General features: G+C 43.9%; 1 protein-coding gene and 1 long non-coding RNA gene across 2 annotated transcripts in view; one reads left to right on the forward strand and one right to left on the reverse strand.

The window, feature by feature from the left end:
• Positions 1 to 20356, forward strand: part of APTX (aprataxin) — a 77263-nt gene that overhangs the window by 56117 nt on the left and 790 nt on the right. The window lies entirely within an intron of this gene.
• The window catches only part of LOC131481874 (uncharacterized), a 30557-nt gene that overhangs the window by 1959 nt on the left and 8242 nt on the right, over positions 1 to 20356 (reverse strand). Inside the window, exon 2 of the long non-coding RNA XR_009246604.1 lies at positions 14437 to 14608. This is a non-coding gene — a long non-coding RNA (uncharacterized LOC131481874). The remainder of the gene's footprint in view (positions 1 to 14436; positions 14609 to 20356) is intronic.

The raw sequence follows: 20356 nt of genomic DNA on the forward strand, positions 1-20356 counted from the left end.
ACCAGCACCCATATGGTATGGTGGCATCACAGGTAGTAGCTTAATCTATTAAGCCACAGTACTGGCTCCAGAGAAATTTTTAAAAAGACTTATTTATTTGAAATACAGAGTGAGGGAGGAAAAGAGTTCTTCTTTCTTCTGGTTCCCTCTCCAAGTTGCTACAATAGTTAGGAGTGATCCAGGCCAAGTCCAGGAGCTTTGGACCCCAAATGCTCAGGCCATTTTCAGCCGCTTTGCCAGGAACATTAACAAGGAGCCTGTTTGAAAGTGGAGTGACTGGGACTGAACTGGCTTGCCAGTATGGAATCCTGACATTGCAGGTGGTGGCTTAACCCACTGTACCCCAATGCTGGCCCTGTGTTTTGTTCCTTGACTTTTCCTGTTCTGGCTTATATCCAACAGCTGGAGGGAGACCTTTTCTTCTGAAGGTTGTGTGGGTGGTGAGCTCTGAGCCTTGTACACCTGAGCATGTTACTGTCATTTTTTATGGCAAATGCAGCTTGGCTGGTGGAGAATTCTGGGTTGCAATTTCCTACTTAAAAGTTTTCCTTTTTGCTTTGTAGCAAAGGCTAGGCTGGCTGTTAATCCTCTGCAAGCATCTTTGTTTTTGCTGCTTTGCTTCTTCCAACAGTAATTTCTACACTCAGGTTCAGGATGTGCATGCTGGCAGGTCTCAGAGCCAGCCTTTTGTCATTAATTCTACCTGATTCCAAAAGCATGATACCCATCTGAAGAAGTAATTCTTTCCCAGTTTAGGCTAGTTCCCCCACCCCCTTTCTTTTTCTATGATTGTTGCTTCTTTTCTGTTTGTCTGATTCTTTCTTGAGACATACAGCAGTTTTAAGTTGACTTGCTGGTCTCTATTCTCAGTATCTTTATTTTCTTTCCCACAACTTCATCTCTGTTCTCTGTCTTCAATGTTCTTGGAATTTTTTTTCCCTCCTAGAATGATTCCACCCTGTGTTCCTTGCGGTTCTTTGTAGCTTCTGTCCCTGCTGGCTGTCTGGTATCCTCCACCTTCCCTCCTCCCATCTCCTTCAGTCTGCCTGGCTCTCAGCCAGATGCTTTTCTGACTTAGTGCTGACTTAGTCACTTTCTAAACACTTTGTCCCAGACATGCCCAACTGGGTCAGCCTTCCTCACAGCTCCCTTCTCCCAGACTGTGGAGTGACAGAGCCAATATGCCAAGGGTACCTCTTTCCTTCCTTGGCTTTGAGTGGACCCCAGAGATGGATATTTGATCAAGAATTTATGCAAATAAATAGAACACTGGGTAGGTTGTTTAGCCACTCTTATTTCATAGAATTAATTTTGGAGACTTTAATGGGAACACAAGGCAGGTTTGTAGGTAGATATTGCTTAGGTATGCAAGAAGTCTGTTCTCTGCCTTAATTTTTTCCCACAAGGGTTTTTTTTTTAACTGTCAAGTTCTTTTTATTTAACTGAATTTTCTACATTAAAAAATTATTATTATAATTTTATGATATAGTCTCATAGGCCCTGAGATTTCCCTTACCTACCTCCTTACCCTCCATTGAGTTCCCCTATATTATTAGTATAGTATAGTTCTTCATAAACAGTCATATGTCCATCATTGTGGGCCTGGACAGTGGCAAAGAGTTCAACATCCTATTGTCAACATATAATTAACAGTTTCATTGGGAGTCCATCTTTGATCTGGAAGCAGAAATGCATAGTGCTTTGTATTCTCTCATCTGGATATGATAATCTCCATTACACAGTTACTACTATACATCCCCTTAAATGAAAAGCCACATAACAATCAACAACAGGAAGGAAACAAGAAATTAAAAACACCATGAAATTAAATAGCATGCTACTGAATGACTAATGTGTCACTGAAGAAATGAAAAAGAAAATCAAGAACCTTGTTGAAGAATATTATGCTACTGTATGGTCTATGAGTCAGTGAAGAATTTAATCAAAGTGTTTTGACGAGATGAAACTAAATAAAAAAAAATCAAAATCTATGAGACAGCTTCCGCTGATCTTTGTTGGTGAGATATGTCTTCTGTAGGTAACAAATAGATGGGCTTTGAATTTTACTACAGTCTACTTATGTATGACGTTAGATTGATGAGTTTAATCCATTTACATTCTGGGTTAATATGAATGGGTGTTAATTTGGTCCTGTCTCCCAAGTTTTAAAATGATGATTTATTTATGTATTTGAAAGGCAGAGTTAGAGGAAGAGAGGTCTTCTATCTGCTAGTCCACTGAATGGCAGCAATAGCTATGGAAGCCAAGAAACTGGAACTCCATCCGTTTCTCTCCTGTGGGTTGGCAGGAGCCCCAGCAGCTGTGGTATTTTTCATTGACTTCCTAGGCCCATTGGTAGGGCTTTGCTTTTACTTTTACTCTGGATCCCATGTCATTAGAAAGATTCCCTTAATTGCTTTTTATGTGTTTTCCATTCCAGGTTGGTGACAGGTGGGCATGCATCTCACAGAGCTTGACGCATTGGGATGGATGTTGTAGCTGTTAGTTCTTGGTCTGCACTAGTTCTCACCAAGTAGCCTGTGTTGTGCCTTTGGATCTTGGGTTCTGCTGTGTTTGTGCAAGGCATGTAGTATGCAACTCTAGGGCATAAACCAGGAGACTCTCACACATTCCCAAGGAAATTTTTCTATTTAGGCCAGGTTGGGGAATTACTAGTCTTCTGTTTCCCTGGGTAGGCTCCTGGGAGACTTGTCTTGGTCAAAGGGAATATATTCACCCTTTCTTCAGGTCTCAGAGGATTTTTGTTCCTTCGAACACATTTTACTAATTTCCCAACTGTCATGGGCTTTGGAGCAGTAGTCAGGAATTGACCCATTTTGGTCACTTTAGTTTTCTGCCCTGCCCCAGCCCTCCACAAGCAAGAAGGCACAGAGCCTGTCACTCCTGGAAAGAGCAAGGGGAACCCTATGTTCTTTTACATATTTTAGACATTTAAAATTTTGTTTCTACTTATTCAGAGTTGATCTATAGGATTCTATCCAAGATAGGTGTCTTCACTTGGAACACAGGTGACTTTTTCTTGTGCATGCCCACTTGCTGCCTGCGCGCCTTCAGGAGCTGGAGGAGGGCTCTCTGCTCAGGGAAAGCAGTATCTTAGGAGCACTTGGCTGGTCCTGGTGGGGCACATAGCACTAGTGTGTCCAAAGCCATGATTACGGTGGCTTGGTTTCTTCCTTATGTTCCTCTTGCTATATTAGTGTGTGAGTGTGTGGGGGGCAGTCCTTGCTGCATCGAGAAGATGTTCCTCCTCCTAGCATTGCTGCTGCTGTCCCGGTCTGGAGCTTCTGGCCCTGGGGCCCAAGGGCTCCTGTCGTCTTGGTCTTTGGGTCTGAGCTTCCTTCAGTGGGAGGGAGAAGGCTCAGGATACTGCAGCTTTCCTTTGATGAACTTCCTTGGGTAGTGAGTTGGTCCTTGCCTTCTGGTTACCACTTTTATGATCTCCAGAAGCTTCTAGCCCACAGAGGGTGTTTCACCTAAGATCCAAGCACGAGTGAGGTATGTCCCAGTTTTGCATTTCCTTAGTCATTTCCAAGACCTGTGTTCACATGGCCATCTGCTCTTTGTGTTGAACATCCCTTTCTCTCCACCCAGTTGTTTGATGCCTTTCATGAACATCTAAAGAGTTAGCATGTTCTATAATTACAATATGGAAATATCTGTGAACGAAGTAGACACAGTTTGAGAAGGGGATAGAGGCCTAGGAAAGAGTCAGGCTCTTCCAGGATTTTAAGCAGTAGCATCTACCAGAGCCAGAACTGGGCTGCCTGGGTCTTGGTAGACATCCACAGCCCAAACACCCATTTGATTTCGTCTTATGTCAGAATCATCTGTGCTGAGGGATAGTTCTCTTTTCCTGATGTTTTTGTGATTTAGCTCTTATACGTTACTTCATGGCCACTGAAATACCAGTGATGCTGAGTGGTGTAGCTTGAGAACTCGGATCCCTTTGCATGCCTTTCCGTTGTCTCTTGGAAACAGCGTCCAGCCAACCCTGTGCACGAGAGGGAGACTGTGGCTCACCCAGAGTAGAGGAGTCAGGAGATGGGGCTCCACGTTGCCTCCAAGTCTGGCCATTGTGGCCTGCCAGAGGTGGCATGGCAACATGTTTCCTGAAAGCTGAACACCCTTATTGCAACCATTACTTGACTTTTTATTTTAAGTAATTCTAGACAATGTTGCAAAAATAATAGCTTTTCTTTATACCCTTTACCTAGCTTCTCCTGCTTACATCTTACATAATATACTTATTAAAATCAGGAACCTAATGTTAGTCTGTGGGTAATTACATTGCCCACTTGGTTCTAATTTGTCCAGCTTTCCCCTGAGAATATTTCTATTTATGTATTTATTTTTAAAATTTATTTTTATTGGAAAGGCAGATATGCAGAGAGAAGGAGATACAGAGAGAAAAATATTTTGTCCACTGGTTCACTCCCCAAGTGGCCACAACAGCCAGAGCTGAGCCGATCTGTAGCCAGGAACCCAGGAGCTTCTTCTGGGTCTCCTATGCAGGTTCAGGGTCCCAAGTCTTTGGGCCGTCCTCTACTGCTTTTTCCGGCCACAAGCATGGAGATGGATGGGAAGTGGAACAGCCAGGACACCATATGGTGCCCATATGGGATCCTGATGTGTTTAAGATGAGGACTTTAGCCACTAGGCATTCGCATTGGGCCCTCTACTTATTTTTTAAAATGTATTTGAAGAAGAGAGACAGAGATATAAGTATTTGGGCTAGGCCAGGTTGAAGCTGGGAACTCCATCCTAGTCTCCCTTGTGGGTGCAGGGGCCCAAGGACTTGGGTTATTCTTTGCTGCTTTCCCAGACAGCAGTTTGAGCCAGTAGATGGCTTAACATGCTGCACCACAATGCTGACTCTCTATTAGACTCATTTTGTAACAATAAAGGTAGCTTTAGTGGGATTGGAGGAAAAATATTAGTCTTGTTTTGTCTTTTCCCCACACCAAAATACACATTATTTTGAGAGTAAGTTAACGGTACCTATACATATATGAAATGAAGACGGCTCTGATATTTGGGCTAACACCCAATAGTCAGTGGTTTTTGATATAGTACCTGGTTAATAATCTGCTATTGGAAACCCAATCATGCTGTTCCCTCTTTAGTGAGACCTAGGCTGTGTCTGCTTCACATGACTTCCCACAACTATGCTATCAGGATTGCAAGGAGCCTTCCCTTGCAGGGATGGGCTGGCCAGTACTTCTCCAAGTATTGTCACGATTACCGTGCCAGGGTGAAGGTTCTGTACCGGTTAGATGTCCTCCAGGTGGCTAACTTGCTTTAGAGTGTTCGGAGAGTCTTGGGTGAGCCTTTTGCTGTGCAGGGCAAGCACAGGATATGTGAACAGGACCTGTCCTTTGTTATTTCTGGCTGTGAAGCTGCTTTCTTAGGGCCAGTGATTGTGATCCACATTTGAAAGTGCTTACCCTGTGTATTGTATTAATTATTTCCTTTAATCCTGATCATCTATACATAGATGGTGTCAATTAAACTCATTTTTACAGATGAGACTTAAGAATCTGGATAACTGGATCCAAATCAAGTAGCCATTAAGAGCACAGCCCAGGTAGCCTGACTCCGAGCCTGTCTCTTAACCACCCATGAATGCTGGGGCACAGGTGAACACGATGTTATTCTGTTTGATTTGGCCTTTAGTGGTGTTGCCTTTGATTTGTCTAATACTTACCCTCAGGGCCTCATGTTCTCATTACTAACCTGCATCCTCTTTTAAGGCTGAAGTGCAGCAGCCCTATAATTTCTGACACCATGGTGTCTTTAAAATTGCTGTTAAAAGCAAACTTTAGGCTTGCAAAAATAAGTCTGTGTGCACTCAACAGAATGCCACCAAGGTTATTTCTGAGTTGTAGAATGATGACCATTTAAGAAAAGGTTGTGTTTCTTTTTTGACTTGTTTTCTATTTTTTTCATTAAATATTTGTGTAATTAAGAAATACTGAACATTTGAAAAAGTTGTGATTTTATATTGTGGGCTAATAACATGCATTTAACTTTTTGATGAGTGACAAAAGATAAAATACAGATATGTGTTTGGCTTAGCAGTTAAGCTGCTGCTTGGGTTGCACAAATGCCATACCAGAGAGCCTGATCTTAGGGCTTTGCTTTGCTTCCAGTTTTAGCTTCCTGATAATATGTACTCTGGAAGGCATCATGTGATGGATTAAGTACCTGGGTCCTGTCACCCATGGAGAAGGTCCCATCTAAGTTTGGCCTTCCAGCTCCAGCTTGGCCCAGCACCAGCTAGTGCAGGCGTTTGAGGAGTGAATCAGTAGATGGAAGATTTCTCTGTTCACTGACAGAGTAATGAACAGGCAGAACATAGTATATTCACCCAGTAGGATATTATTTCACCTTAAAAAGGATGTGATGGGGCCATCTTGGTGGCACATTAAGCTAATCCTCCATCCCAAATGGGCTGCTCCATTTCCCATCCAGCTTTCTGCTTGTGGCCTGGGAAAGCAATGGAGGATGACCTGAAGCTTTGGGCCCCCGTACCACATGGGAGACCCAGAGGAAGCTCCTGGCTCCTGGCTTTGGATCAATTCAGCTCTGGCTATTGCGGCCATTTGGGGAGTGAACCAGTAGATTGAAGACCACTCTCAGTCTCTCCTTCTCTCTCTGTAAAATATGCCTTTCAAATAAAAAATATGTATTTTTAAAGGATGAGGTGAATATTTAGCACAGCAGCTGGGACACTGCTTCTGATGCCTTTGTCCCATTTTGGAGTGCCTGGATTCAAGTCCAGTTCCATTTCTGATCTAGCTTCTTGCTTTTTGATGCCTTGGGAGGCAGGGGATGATGGCTCAGGCCTTGGGCCCCAGGCATACACATGGGAGATTCTGGTTTGGGGCTGATCCAGCCCTGGGCTATTAGGGCCATTTGAGGAGTGAAGTAGGAGACAGAAGATCTCTTTTTCCTTTTCTTTGCCTTTCAAACAGAATGAATACTAATCAAGAAGGTAAATTCTGACTAGGACAAGTTCAAAAATATTCTCTTTTTACATTCTGGTATCCTATGCACTTTTTCCCAGCCTTGTGAGAATGCTTTTTTGGCACAAAGTGGGCAGTCACAGGAGCCCCAAGTCAGGGAAAGCTGGGAAGGACCTGATTAACTCAAATAGCTCCTCTCATTATTAAAATTCTCCTCACTTTTCAATCTGTTATTTCTCTTTTCCATTTGCACAAGGCATCTTTAGTATGAGTCACAGTAAGAAACTCAACATAAGAATATGCCAGGTTGCAAAATACACATCTTCTCTCCCCTAATGGCACAGTCAAGATTTTAAAATTGAGGTAACTTAACAGCATGGATCTTGGAGTTTGTTGCCTTTTTTTTTTTTGGCTAATATAAACTGCATTTTTGATGATAAAAACTGGCTAAAATCCTGATTTAATTAAGCTATTCTCAAGTTTGAAACAGTTGCCCATTCAGAGCTGTGCTCTCCAAATTAAAGATGAAAGGCATTTCACACTGTACATAGCGCAGGGAGACCACAGGAGAAGGCATTTCACGCCTGTCTGCTATTCAGAGTCTGTGTGTATGTCTGTCATTTTTGTGGCATGGTTATCTTGTATGTGTATAGTTGGTGGGTGTGATTTGGGGTATATGTGCAGGGTGAGGCTGTGTGTAGTTATGGTCTATTTGTGTGTAATACTATGTGTGTGCTGCATATGTTGGTGTGGTGGGTGTGTTATATGCTGTGTGTGTGTGTTGTGTGGTCATGTGCAGAGAGTTGACACTCAGGGTTTAGAGTATTTAAGAGTATCTGTTTAGATAAATCAGGAAAGTCTTTGTTTCCTCTCAAACTGACAGGTACATTCTTTTTTATATTTAAAAAATTGGTTAATTTTCTTTTTAATATTGTTTACATAATTGACAGGGATACATGCCTATGTGGACCTCTAATTAGGGTGGGGCGATTCAGGTATGGAGGGAGGTTATATATGTTTCAGTTTTTTTTTTTCTCCTATGTCACAGGGGAGGAAGGGGTGAAGGTTGTTCCTTTCTTGCTTTCACTGATGGGTGCTACAGCCTTGCCCAGCCTGGTCCACCACCAGACCTGACTTTCATATGACCTGGCAGGTGCTGTGAGCTAACCCAGCTTGTGCCACATCCATTCTGGCTCTTGCTAATGCCAGTGGGTGCTGTAGCCTTACCCAGCCTGGCCCACCCACCGCCTCAGCTCCTGCAGCCTAGCAGGGAAGTCTCCACAATTTCCCTACCAGGTCTGTTGACGGGTATTAAAACCTAGCTCAACTAGGCATGAGCCACACCCTGTCTTGGCTCGGCCTGTTACCACCCTTAGCTCTCTGTTTAAACTAGCAAATGCTGCAGTCCCATTGAGGTGAGCTCACAATTCCCCTATAGAATCTGACCATAGATCTGGTTCTCTTGCATTTTTGTTGGGTGCTGCAGCCCAGCCTGACCTGGCTCATTCCCTGTGCTGACATTTGTGCACAGGTGTGGTGGCCTAGTCCAGCCAGGCAAGCCTTCTAGTCCCAGCTTTTGTAGCTGCCAGGTCTCCTGTGGGCAGGTGCCTTAGCTTGACCCTGCTCTTGGGCTTCCCTCCTCCTAACCACCCCGTCTCTATTGCCTACCTGTGGGTGCAGTGACCTGGTTAATGGCAGATCCCAGAAGTGATCCCTTCCCCATCAAACATGCCTTTAGTTGGCTCCCACTCCAATACATCCCCAGAACCCCTTCCATGGCAATCTGCATCCCCCGAACCTGGGTGCGGGGGTAGCATGTCCTGCTGGGAGTTTCCAGCCTTTCACACTTATCTTAAAAAAAAAAAAAAAGAATAAGAAGCTATTCTGGCATACTGGTATAGTTAATACAAATTTGGCATTAACCAGTTCCAGAATGCCTACCAGCTACTGGCTGCTTTTCTCCCAGCAGTGGAGCATTTGCTTAGATGTAAGGCGACATAGACAGTTGCCTCTATCTTGTGAATAGGTACATTCTTAAAGCCAAATGTTTGGTTTTCTGGAAGAAATGTCACAGATTATAAATTAGATTAAAATGAAGGTGGTTTTCCACCTTCCTGTAATTTCACCTGATGTTGCCGTTTAGCGACAGCCACGTGGGAGCTTCAGAGTTATGATTAGAGCTTCCACAGGGTCTCTTTCCTGTCTCTGATGTGCCGATCTAGTCTCCTTGGTCATTTACAAGCATTTCTTGCTCTTCAGAGGTTGTTGTGTGGGAGGATGTGCCTCATTTTATCATCTCTTTCTGCTGGCCCTGGGCCACCTCGTGGGAGAGAGTGTTATTTTGAGGCTAAGAATGGGAGCTCAAATCACACTTCCTGGATCTAAACCCTGGCTCTCTCAACTAGGCAAGGGCTTAACTGGGATGGTTTTCCTTATCTGTAAAATGGGGTCATACTGTAGTTCTTGCAGAGCTGTTAGTGCAGGAGGGCTTTTAGGAGATGATGCTGAGTGCTAGCAACAAACGTGTTCACTGTACACACATCTGTCATGGCTGGGCCTCTACAGGTGTAGAGAAGAGACCAGTAGACTCCATTCAGTGAACTGTTTTTTTTCACCATTTAGTGTGACTTGTGAATTCACAGTGACCCTTTTTATCCATGGGTTCAGCATCCATGTATTCAACCTAGCACAGATTAGAATTATTTGACAAAAATTGCACCTGAAGCTCATATGCATAAACATTTTTCTTGACAACTACTGAATCAGCATTTACATTGGGTTAGATAAGTCATGCCAGATGATGCAAAGTGTATAGGAGGATGTGTGCATGTTGTAAGCCCTTTGACACAAGTGTCTGCGAATTTTGGTGTCTGACAAGGATCCTGGAACCAATTCCCTGAGGGTACAGTGGGACAACTGTATTTTGCTTGATGTGCTGAAGCTGATTAGTTTCATGCATGACCTCCTCACACTTGCAATGCTGTGTCCTGCTCTCTTGTTGGGATAAATAATGGATCATGCAGTAAATGCTCTTAAGAGACTTTGAATATGTGAATGGGCTTAGGTCTGACCTATTGTTGCAACAAAACTGCTTGCTTTCACATGTTGAGACTGGCCCTGCCACCTGTTTTCTGTGCCGGAATAAGAAAGTATCACAGCAATGCAGAAAGGCACTCAGAGCCTTCAAAACAACAACAGCCAATGCTATAGCCTTTGCATGTAATAAAAGTCACTCTGGCTATGCAGTTGCCTGGTGCAGATTTCAGAAGAGACTTCACATTTTGTCCTGGTTACTTTTGAGCAAAGTGCCTGTTAGATTCTGGGGGAAGCCATTGCCTTGGTGGTTTAGCCATTTACATTCTACATGGGAGAACTTGAATCTAATTCATTTTTTTTTTTAGATTTTAAAATTTGTATTGGAAAGGCAGATACGCAGAGAGGAGGAGTGACACAGAGGAAGATCTTCTGTCCAAAGGTTCACTCCCTAAGCGGCTGCAACGGCCAGAGCTGAGCTGATCTGAAGCCAGGAACCCAGAGCCTCTTCCAGGTCTCCCACATAGGTGCAGGGTCCCAAGGCTTTGGGCTGTCCTCAACTGCTTTCCCAGGCCACAAGCAGGGAGCTGGATAAGAAGCAGGGCCACCAGGATTAGAACCGGCACCCATATGGGATCTTGGTGCGTTCAAGGCAAGGACTTTAACTGCCACACTGTCACGCCAGCCGCTGAATCTAATTCCTGTTACTGACTACAGATTCCAACTTCCTGCTAATGCAGACCCTTGGAGACAACAGTGATGGCTCAAGTTACTGAGTTTGTGCTATCCATGTGGGAGACGTGGATTGAATTCCACGATCCTGACTTTGACTTGGCCCAACCCCAGCATTGCAGACATTTAGGGAGATGATCCCGCAGATGAGAGCTGTCTCCTGACCTTTATGTCTCTCTTAAAAGAAAAAACAAAAAAAGAGGGGGCAGCTTTATGGGTTAATGGGTTAAGACATTACCTGTGTCACTGACATCCCATGTGGGTGTTGGTTTGAGTCCTGGCTACTCCAATTCTGATCCTCTGTTTAGGAAAGTAATGGAAGGTGGCCCAAGTGCTTAGATTCTTGCTACCCACATGGGAGAACAGCAGGAGTGCCTGACTTTGGCCTGGCTGTATGACTATCTAAGTAGTGTAGTAGACTGCTATATAAAGAGAAATTATGATTTTTATGAGGCAGCTGCTGGGCCACAGCAAAGGGGTGAGGTAAGGGCGACAACTCTGATGGGGCTGGTGTGGCAGTCAGGGAAGGATTCACAGAGGATGATGAGGATTTTCCTAGATGGAGAAGGAGGTAGCAGAGCAGTGCATAAAGGCTTGGCTGTGTGAGTGTGAAAAATGAGGTATGGCTGGTGTTTAGGCTACATGGTAGAGAGGAGGCACTTGCGGCTGGTTGGGTCCAGAGGGTAAAGGACCTTATATTTCTGCCTTAGGAGCTTGGATTCTCTCCTGCAGGCCATTGGTTCTTGACCTTTAGAAGAAATGAGAATCGCCTAGGGAGCTCATTAGCAGCGGGGATTCCGAGGTCTTCTCTTGGAGGAGATGCATGCTGCTAGTCTGGGGTTTGGGAAGCCACAGCTTAATGAGCTCCCCAGCTGATTCCAGTGTGGCTAGCCCACAGACCTGCCCATTGCTGTGGGCTAGGAGGGCTTTTAAGAACAAGGAGTGACATGACCCACTTTCTTTCTTTTTTAAGGAAGACAGTTCTACCAACTGTGTAGAAGAGGGAGTGACTACTGGCAGGGAATATACATGGGAGTTTGCTGCAGGTGAGAGATGATGAGAATAGAGGCTGAAATGTTCATGGAAATGAAGAAAAAGGCTGAATTTAGAAGACCTGAGTTAGAATGCCTAGGGTGGGCATTTGGGCAAGCAATTGAATTTCCGAGTAGCACACCTGCGTCTCATACTGGAGTGCCTGGTTTGAATCTAGACTCCAGATGCTTATGAATGTGGACCTTGGGAGGCAGCCATGATGGCTTGAATAGTTGGGTTCCTGCCACTCACGTGGAAGATCTGGATGGACTGATTTCCTTCTGGTTCAGATGGGGGCCATTGGAGGCATGTGTGGAAGGAACCAAGGGGTCTCTGCTTCTCAAAATGGTAAAAACCAGGTGCACAGTTGATATAAGTTGGAAGGAAAAAGGTGGGACTGAAACTATTAAAGATTGATTCCTGCTGTTTGTTGATCAAAAGAATAAAAAAGTTGAGTAAACGTGGGATGACAAATATATGGAATGGGATGAAAAGGGAAAATTCCATTTTAGATGTGCACATTTGAAATTAATGCAAGAAATATTTAGAGTTTGTGAGGAAAGTTCACAGATTTCGACATAGATGTAGAAGTAGTCAGAAGACAATTCTTCTAACAATAGCATAAACTGAGGATCTCTTTCTTTTAAAGTGATTTATTTATTTAAAAGTGACAGCTTATGGGGGGCAGAAACAGAGGGAGGGAGAGAGTGAGTCTGTCTGATGGTTCACTCCCCAAATGTCCCCAACAGCTAGGCCTGGGACAGGCTGCCAAAACCAGGAGTCTAAACTCCTTTTGAGTCTCCTACATGGATGGCATGTGGCCCAAGCATTTGGGCCTCTTCCATGGCTTCCCCAAGTGCATTAGAGGGGAGCTGAAAGGGAAGCTGAGCATCTAAGACTCAAATTGGTGCTCTTATATGGGGTTCTATCATTGCAAATGGCAGCTTAACCCCCTGGGTCACCATGACGGCACCCAAGACGCATCGGTCTTGTGCACATCAAGAATAAGTAAGTGTGAAATAGAACAAAGTCAAGATTGGGAACAAAACCAAGGGTTATGAGGAGTATGTTTTAAACAGTTTTAAGAAAAAAATGTTTTGAAACGTGTATGTGTGCGTGTGTTGGAGTGTGTGGTCAGTCTGAATGCTGACACTTATTCTACTCAAACCTTTTCTTCCAGTACTGTTTCCTAGTCGGTTTAGGTCTCAGATGTCATTCCTGAATCAGGATAGCAACAGCACGTCAAGAGCATTAAGAAGGTCTTCCTTTTTGCTATATTTGGAGAGCAGTACTTGGCTCTAATAAAAGGTATTTTGGCTTTAAATTTGATGTGGGTTAGGACATACTGACACTCGCACCTGCAATATTTGTTTCTTTGTAGTATTTAGGTTAGAATCAGTCTGGCAGGATCTCTTTGTTATCTGTTAAGCTTCAATAGATTTCGAAGATGTATTAATATACTCCCATCAGATTCAAGGGTGCCCATGTCACTTTGTTTTGGAACATAATCATGTTCCCATTAAGAAGTCTCTGCTCTTGGGGGAATCTCAGAGCCTGTGAAACAATGTCATAAAATGAAATGCAGTAAAATTTAAAAAAAGTCTCTGCTCATATGTTTGTCAAAAACAAGATCAACTTGATTTGTACTCCGCTTTTCACATGGTTATGTATCAAATTCTGTCCAGGATTGTTAATCTGTGTTTATTGTAATCATTTTCTTAACCCATCATGATGCAGTGGAGGTGTGAACAATTTTCTTTTCCTTTTTGAGATATTTATTTGAAAGGCAGAGGGAGGAAGTTGATAGGATTAGGGAGAGAGAGAGAGAGAGAGAGAGAGAGAGAGAGAGAGAGATCAATCTTCCATATGCTGGTTCATCCCTCAACTGCCTGAAACAGCTAATCAGCCCGGGCTGTGGCAGGCTGAAGCCAGGAGCTAGGGGCTCCATTCTGGTCTCCCACATGGCTGCAGGGGCTCAAAGAACTCAGGCCATTTTTTTTTTTTTGCTGCTTTCTCAGATGAATATTAGTTGGAAGATGGACTGAAGTTTAGAATAACCAGGACTCAAACTGGTGCTGAATACAGGAGAGAAGTTTTACAAGAGGTGGCTTAGCCTAATGTGCCAGAACATGAGCTCTGTGAGCAGTCTTTAGACCGGATTGTACAACAAATTCTGTGCCCTTGAGATTCCCCAGCCAGAGTTCTTGGCTTTTGAGAGGACTTTACCTAAAATTCTGGAATTTTCTCCAGCTGAGTTCAAGGAAATTTTCTTTATAGGAAAAACATGTTAGAAAACCACATGGTGGAGTCAGGCGCGATAATCTAGTGGCTAATATCTTGCCTTGCATGCACTGGGGTCCGATATGGCCACTGGTTTGTGTCCAGGCTGTTCCACTTCCCATCCATCTCCCTGTTTGTGGCCTGGGAGGGCAGTGGAGGATGCCCCAAAGCCTTGGGACCCTGCAACTGCATGGGGGACCCAGAGGAGGCTCCTGGCTTTGGATTGGCTCAACTCTGGCTGTTGCAGCCCCTTGGGGTGTGAGCCAGTGGATGGAAGATCTTTTTCTCTGTCTCTCCTTCTCTCTGTAAATCTGACTTTCGAAGAAAAATAAAGAAATCATAAAAAAAGAAAACCATATGGTAGTTTAAATACCATCTGCAGCTGGAAACAAACTAGAGGAGGAGTTTGTGGGTTGGAGGCGCTGGATGATCAGGCTTCACTCTGACTCCTTCAGAACTTGAGTGGGCATTCTGGAAGCACAGAGGCACTTGGGCTGTGGAGCTTCTTGTGGCTGAGGGCCAGGAGAAATGTTCTGAAGATTCATCTAAAAGGAAAACACTTTAATACTTATATTTATTGGGTTAAACAGGAGTCCAGTTGTTCAATTATAGGTCTTCTGCTGTGACTCCAATGGTTGGGGTTGGGTTTCTTCTGGTAAGAACGAGAGCCTGAAGGGGGACAATGGACTGGGCTGCACATGGCTGCAATCTCCCTTAGCATGGGTGTGGCATTTGGTGATGGTTGATGCTAACTACCCCAGCTCAAGTCTCCCACGTGTGCTGGTACTTCGTTCTGACTCTTAAAGTTCTTTCCATTTCTTCCCTCCAAACCTCGCAGTCTCAGCCCCCTCGCTTATCTGCAAGTACAGTGGTCTTGTCCATGAAAGGTCCTCAGTAGTCATCCCTCACCTGCACATGAACCGTTAGGTCCCTGCTTGCCCCATCTTTGCCATTCCTCAGAACCCACTGTTAGCCTACACCCCAAAGTTCCCAAAGCTCATTTCTGGGTGGCCTAACTCACTGCAGCTGCCAGGTGGGTAGGTCAGAGGTCCCCAAAGCCAGGCACAACTCTTAGTGATATTATTTTATATTGAAGCCTTCAATCCAAAGAAGAAATAAACATTTCAACCATGTTATATGTTCTGTAATTTAAGCTAAAACATGTTGAAGCAACTTACCTTGTTATTTAATTAATTTATTTGACAGAGAGAACAAGTGAGAGTGCATGAATGAGCCAGCGTACACACTCTCACCTGCTGGTTCCCTGCCCACAACGGCCAGGGCTGAGCTGGAATCCGGGTCCCACATGAGTAACAAGAACCAAATTATTACAGGATGCAGCATGGCTGCCTTCTAGGATCAGTGTTACGAGAAAGTGGAGTCAAAAGAATTGAACCTAGGTAGTTCAATATAGAATGCAGGTATCTTAACTGCTACTCGCTACTTTATTCTTGATAGTCGTTGAATTTTGTCAATATGGCTTGGACTTCGGCTTCATGAAAGCCTTGTTCTTGTTTTTATTTTTGTGTTGTCACTTTCAAATATTCTAATCACCTGCAAGTTCATTTCCATTTTTCATGAATGCTGCCTTTTACTATTTGCAGTAGGATGCTATGTGTCTATCACTGGGGACAAGGAGGCAATCTAGTTAGGTGCCTTTTTGTTGCACCTGAAGTAACAGGTGTACAGTGATCAATCATGGGTGGATTTTGAAAGGACTCACTTGCTTGGTTTTTTTATTTTGATAATCATCTATTTCTTACATAGTACTTTGTGGACTGAAGGTTAGAGGCAAAGTTTGTGGTATTTGTGATTATTCAGTTAGCCTGCAGTGGCAGCTGCCATCTGAATCCTTTTGCTGAGTGACAGATATTATTTAACCCAATAGTGATAACGGAAATTTGTACATACTGGAATTGTGCAAAGGAAGGGGTGTCTGTAATCTGTTGAAATGAATCACTTAGTATTAAATAAAACTAAAATATTTGGGCCTGGCATGATAGCCTAGCAGCTAAATTCCTTGCCTTGCATGTGCTGGGATCCCATATGGGTACTGGTTCTAATCCTGGCATTTCCACTTCCCATCCAGCTCCCTGCTTGTGACTTGGGAAAACAGTTGAGGATAGCCCAAAACCTAGGGATCCTACACTCACATGGCAGACACAGAGGAGGCTCTGGGCTCCTGGCTTAGAATTGGCTCAGCTCTGGCTGTTGTGGTCACTTGTGGAGTAAATCATCAGATGGAAGATCTTCCTCTCTGGCTCTCCTCTTCTCTGTGTATCTAACTTTGTAATAAAAATAAATCTTAAAAAAAACCTAAAATATTTAAGTACACTCTGTAACCATCCTGGGTCTTCAACTCTGAATATTTTATTTGCATCAGAATGCTCAAATTGTTCTACTCTGGTCTTTAAAAATTATGTTAGTGCCTCTGATTGCTGTGATTGTCTTCTCAAATTGATGTTTTTGTTGCCTCCCGCCAAGTCTTTGTCGCCTCTCTGATAAGTTTTTGGGCAGCTCTTTCTCTGAGATACACTATCCCCTTTCATGCACAGAGCAAGCAAGCCAAGCTAAGCCATGCTAAGCCAAGCCAAGCCAAGCCAAGCCAAGCCAAGCCAAGCCTTGTCTTGCCTATCCTTGGGATCTAATACCCCCTCTCCTCACTCCTTCCTGGTTCCTGTGGTTCAGAACTGCCCTCCAGAAGCACGCACCTGTTTCTAAAGCTCTTACCTCCCAGCCAGGATAAAAGATTTGCCTTTCTGCCCCTGGAGTCAGCCAGGCAGAGCCTGATTTTCTAATGAATAACTCATCAACACTGAAGAACACCTCATAGTGGTTGCTGCAACCTCTTAAATCTCAGGCCAACCCACTTTTTTTTTCTTCCTTTTAAGGATCTAAATTTCAGGAACTCTTCTGTAATATTTAACATTAACTTCAAAGGTTCACAAAGGAAAAGTTTCCTGAAGAGGCCCTGTCTCTCTACTTTTTTTTTCTCCTTGGCACTTTTGATGTATTTTCAATGTAGCAAAATAAGTTTTAAGTGGATCCAGGGAGGCGCCATGTGGTCCTTTTGTACCTCCAAATACTGAAAACATAGGTAGGCGCCTAGGAAGCCTTAACAAATGCTTGTTGCATTATTGATTAAAGTTCCACACTCCAGGTACACTTTGATTTACATGTAGATTTATTTCTGGAAACTGTTGCCTTGGGGAGTGGGAAAGGAGATGTGGTAATGGATTGGAAGGAAGGAAAGAAGTTGCTCAGAGATATCTACTGCCAACCCTTTTCATAGAATGATAAATTTGAACATCTTTTGATGGTGGGAAGATTTCAGGCAACCATCTTTTGTTTGAATCTGTATTTTAAATATTTGCTTTAAACCTGATAGTCATCTATTAATAGGTAGTCATCTGGTCACACAGTCCAAACAAAGTGCTGATGTTTTGAAAGATAAGGCAGTAAGATTTGGGAAAAGATACTTCATCAGAGTATGTTTGCTACTTTTCTTTGGCAGGGAATAGCATCCAACCTTATGGAAGTTCCTTTTGGAGATGCCTATGGCTGGATTGTCAAGTGCCCCATCTCCAGGAGCCTGGAACTTCTCCTGGTTCTCCCATGTGATTGCTGGACCCAAGTATTTGGACCTTCTTCCACTGCTTTCCCAGGCACAAGAGCAGAGAGCTGGCTAGGAAGTCGAACAGTGGACAATTGAACTAGTACCCATATGGGATGCTAGCATTGCAGGCAGAGGCTTAGGTTGCTATGCCAGCCCTGTGTCTCTTAGAGAATTTGTATTTTGCGCCTGTCTTAGATTAGTTTATGTGAAGCTTCCTGGTGGTTTAGAAGCAGTGACATTGTGTTTATGGGAAATCATTCCTCCCATCCAAAGCTAGCATATTTTCTCAACATAGTTGGAAGACTGGTCTCACCAATTGCATTAGGATCAGGCAAAGTGTGTCTAGGATGCAGATAGAGTTCACTGTAGTGTCTAAGGATCCTTCAAGGGTCAGTGAGGGTGGCTGTGAACCCAGGGAAGTGATAGGAGAAAGAAGTTCTGTGGTACTGACGGGAGGACATGTTCAGGAGCCGAAAGTCTAGGGCTTGGGGTTTTGTTTGAGGAGCAAGATATTTGCTTTCTCTAGAATTTAGGGGAGCATCTTTCCAGATCCACTGGACAGCCTTTGTTCTGAGTCATCTTCTGACTGCTATTGGCTCCTCTGGCATCTTAACGCCAGGATGGTGGCAGTGCATGTGCACTTCCCTGCGACCTCATTTTATCCTCAAGAGGCTATTCAAGCAGGGCATCAAAACTATCATGAGGAGGCACATTATTAGAGAATAGTGTGTGGATTTGAAAAGTTTTTGGCACCCAAATAAACTGATTTTTTTTTTTTTAGGATACACACACACACCATTCATTGGTTTACTCCCCAAATGGCCACAGTGATCACAGCTGGGCCAGGCTTGGTTGGAGCCTAAAGCTTCATCCAATGTGGGTACAGGGGCCCACACATTTGCTTCTTTTGCTTTCCCAGGAACAATTAGCAAGGAACTGGATCAGGAGTGGAGCAGCTGGCACATGACATGGCACCCGTATGGGATGTCAGTGTCATAGGTGGTAGCTTAACTCAGTGCACTGCAACACTGGCTGCAATAAACTCATCTTTTAATTTTACTTTCCATGAAAGTTTTTTTTTTAATTTTATTATTATTGGAAAGCCAGATATACAGAGAGGAGGAGAGACAGAGAGGAAGATCTTCTATCCAGTGGTTCACTCCCCAAGTGAGCCGCAACGGGCCGGTGCGCGCCAATCCGATGCTGGGAACCTGGAACCTCTTCCAGGTCTCCCACGCGGGTGCAGGGTCCCAAAGCCTTGGGCTGTCCTCGACTGCTTTCCCAGGCCACAAGCAGGGAGCTGGATGGGAAGTGGAGCCACCGGGATTAGAACCGGTGCCCATATGGGATCCGGGGCTTTCAAGGTGAGGACTTTAGCCGCTAGGCCACGCCGCCGGGCCCACTTTCCACGAAATTTTTAAGTACTGTCATTTTCCTCCTGATATAGCCTGTGGACTGACTTTACTTTATCATTTTTATTTGCTCTATGCTCATGATTTACTTTGTTTTATGGTCTGTTTGTGTATTTCTAAGTAATCCTGAAATTTTTCTTGGACTAAGGTACAGCTTGGGTGAAGAATGAATAAATAGATCTCATGGGTTTATAGTGGCTTTGGTCCACTTTAGGATGAGTTTGTCACCGAAAGGCTACTCATATTCAGTTTAATATCTGGTCCTGATTGGTTTCTGATCAGGCAATAGATTCTGCTGTTCTAACCTTTGCCCTGTCATTAGAACAACCAGCCTCTCGCAGTGGCCTTTGACCTAGTGGTAAAACACCTGTAGCTCATGTCAGAGTGGTGAGTTTGAGACCTACTTCTGGCTCCTGGCTCCAGCTTCCTGCTAATGCACAACCTGGAAGGCAGTGGTGATGGCTTTGGTAATTGGGTTTCTGCCACCCATGTGGGAGACCTGTATTGAGTTCCTAGTTCATGGTTTTGGCTTGGATTCACCTTGCCCCAGTCAGCCACTGCAGATATTCAGAATATGAACCAGCAAAACCGGGAGTGCTCTCGCTTTCCACCTCTCAAAAGCCAAAACACACATTGCCCTCCAAGCCCCACCAACCCATCTTAGACATTGTCTTCACCCGCTGTGGCACCTTCAAAATGGCAGTGTCAGAGTCAGATGATATGCATTGAAGGCTTAAAACTCAGTGAAGTAACACTACTCCATTTGTCTTTTCTGTGTTTGTTACTTCTGTACTTTCAACCTTTGAATCTTTAATTTTGATCGAAAGATAAAAGCAAGTATAGCTTTTAGCCTGGATTATTCTGCTACCTAAATGTTATAATAAGTCAACATCTTTGGAACTCCAATAGTGATTTTTACAACAAAGAGCGTCCCAACCTATTAAAAAAATGATCATCCCTCCTCTTTGCTGAGGAAGATGTTTAGGGTGGGGACTCTTCATTGTTAAAGCTCTCACGCATCTGCGCGACACAAGAGCTAGTGTGCACCTGTCAGGCTGGGTCTCAATAAGGAAAGAGCTCCTGGCACTCTACCTGAAGAAACAACACAATATGCAAATAAAATATGTGAGAGATCGAGACTCTTTACCAAGACTGGACTCACTCAGGGAAGGCAAAGCCAGCCAGGCAGAGGTGTTGTGATTTAAATTCTGTTGGCAGTCAGAAGGGCTTTGTTCATGCAAAGATAAAAAGGTATTTGTGTGAAT

The sequence above is a fragment of the Ochotona princeps genome, chromosome 14 (assembly GCF_030435755.1).
Source record: "Ochotona princeps isolate mOchPri1 chromosome 14, mOchPri1.hap1, whole genome shotgun sequence".
NCBI lineage: Eukaryota > Metazoa > Chordata > Mammalia > Lagomorpha > Ochotonidae > Ochotona > Ochotona princeps.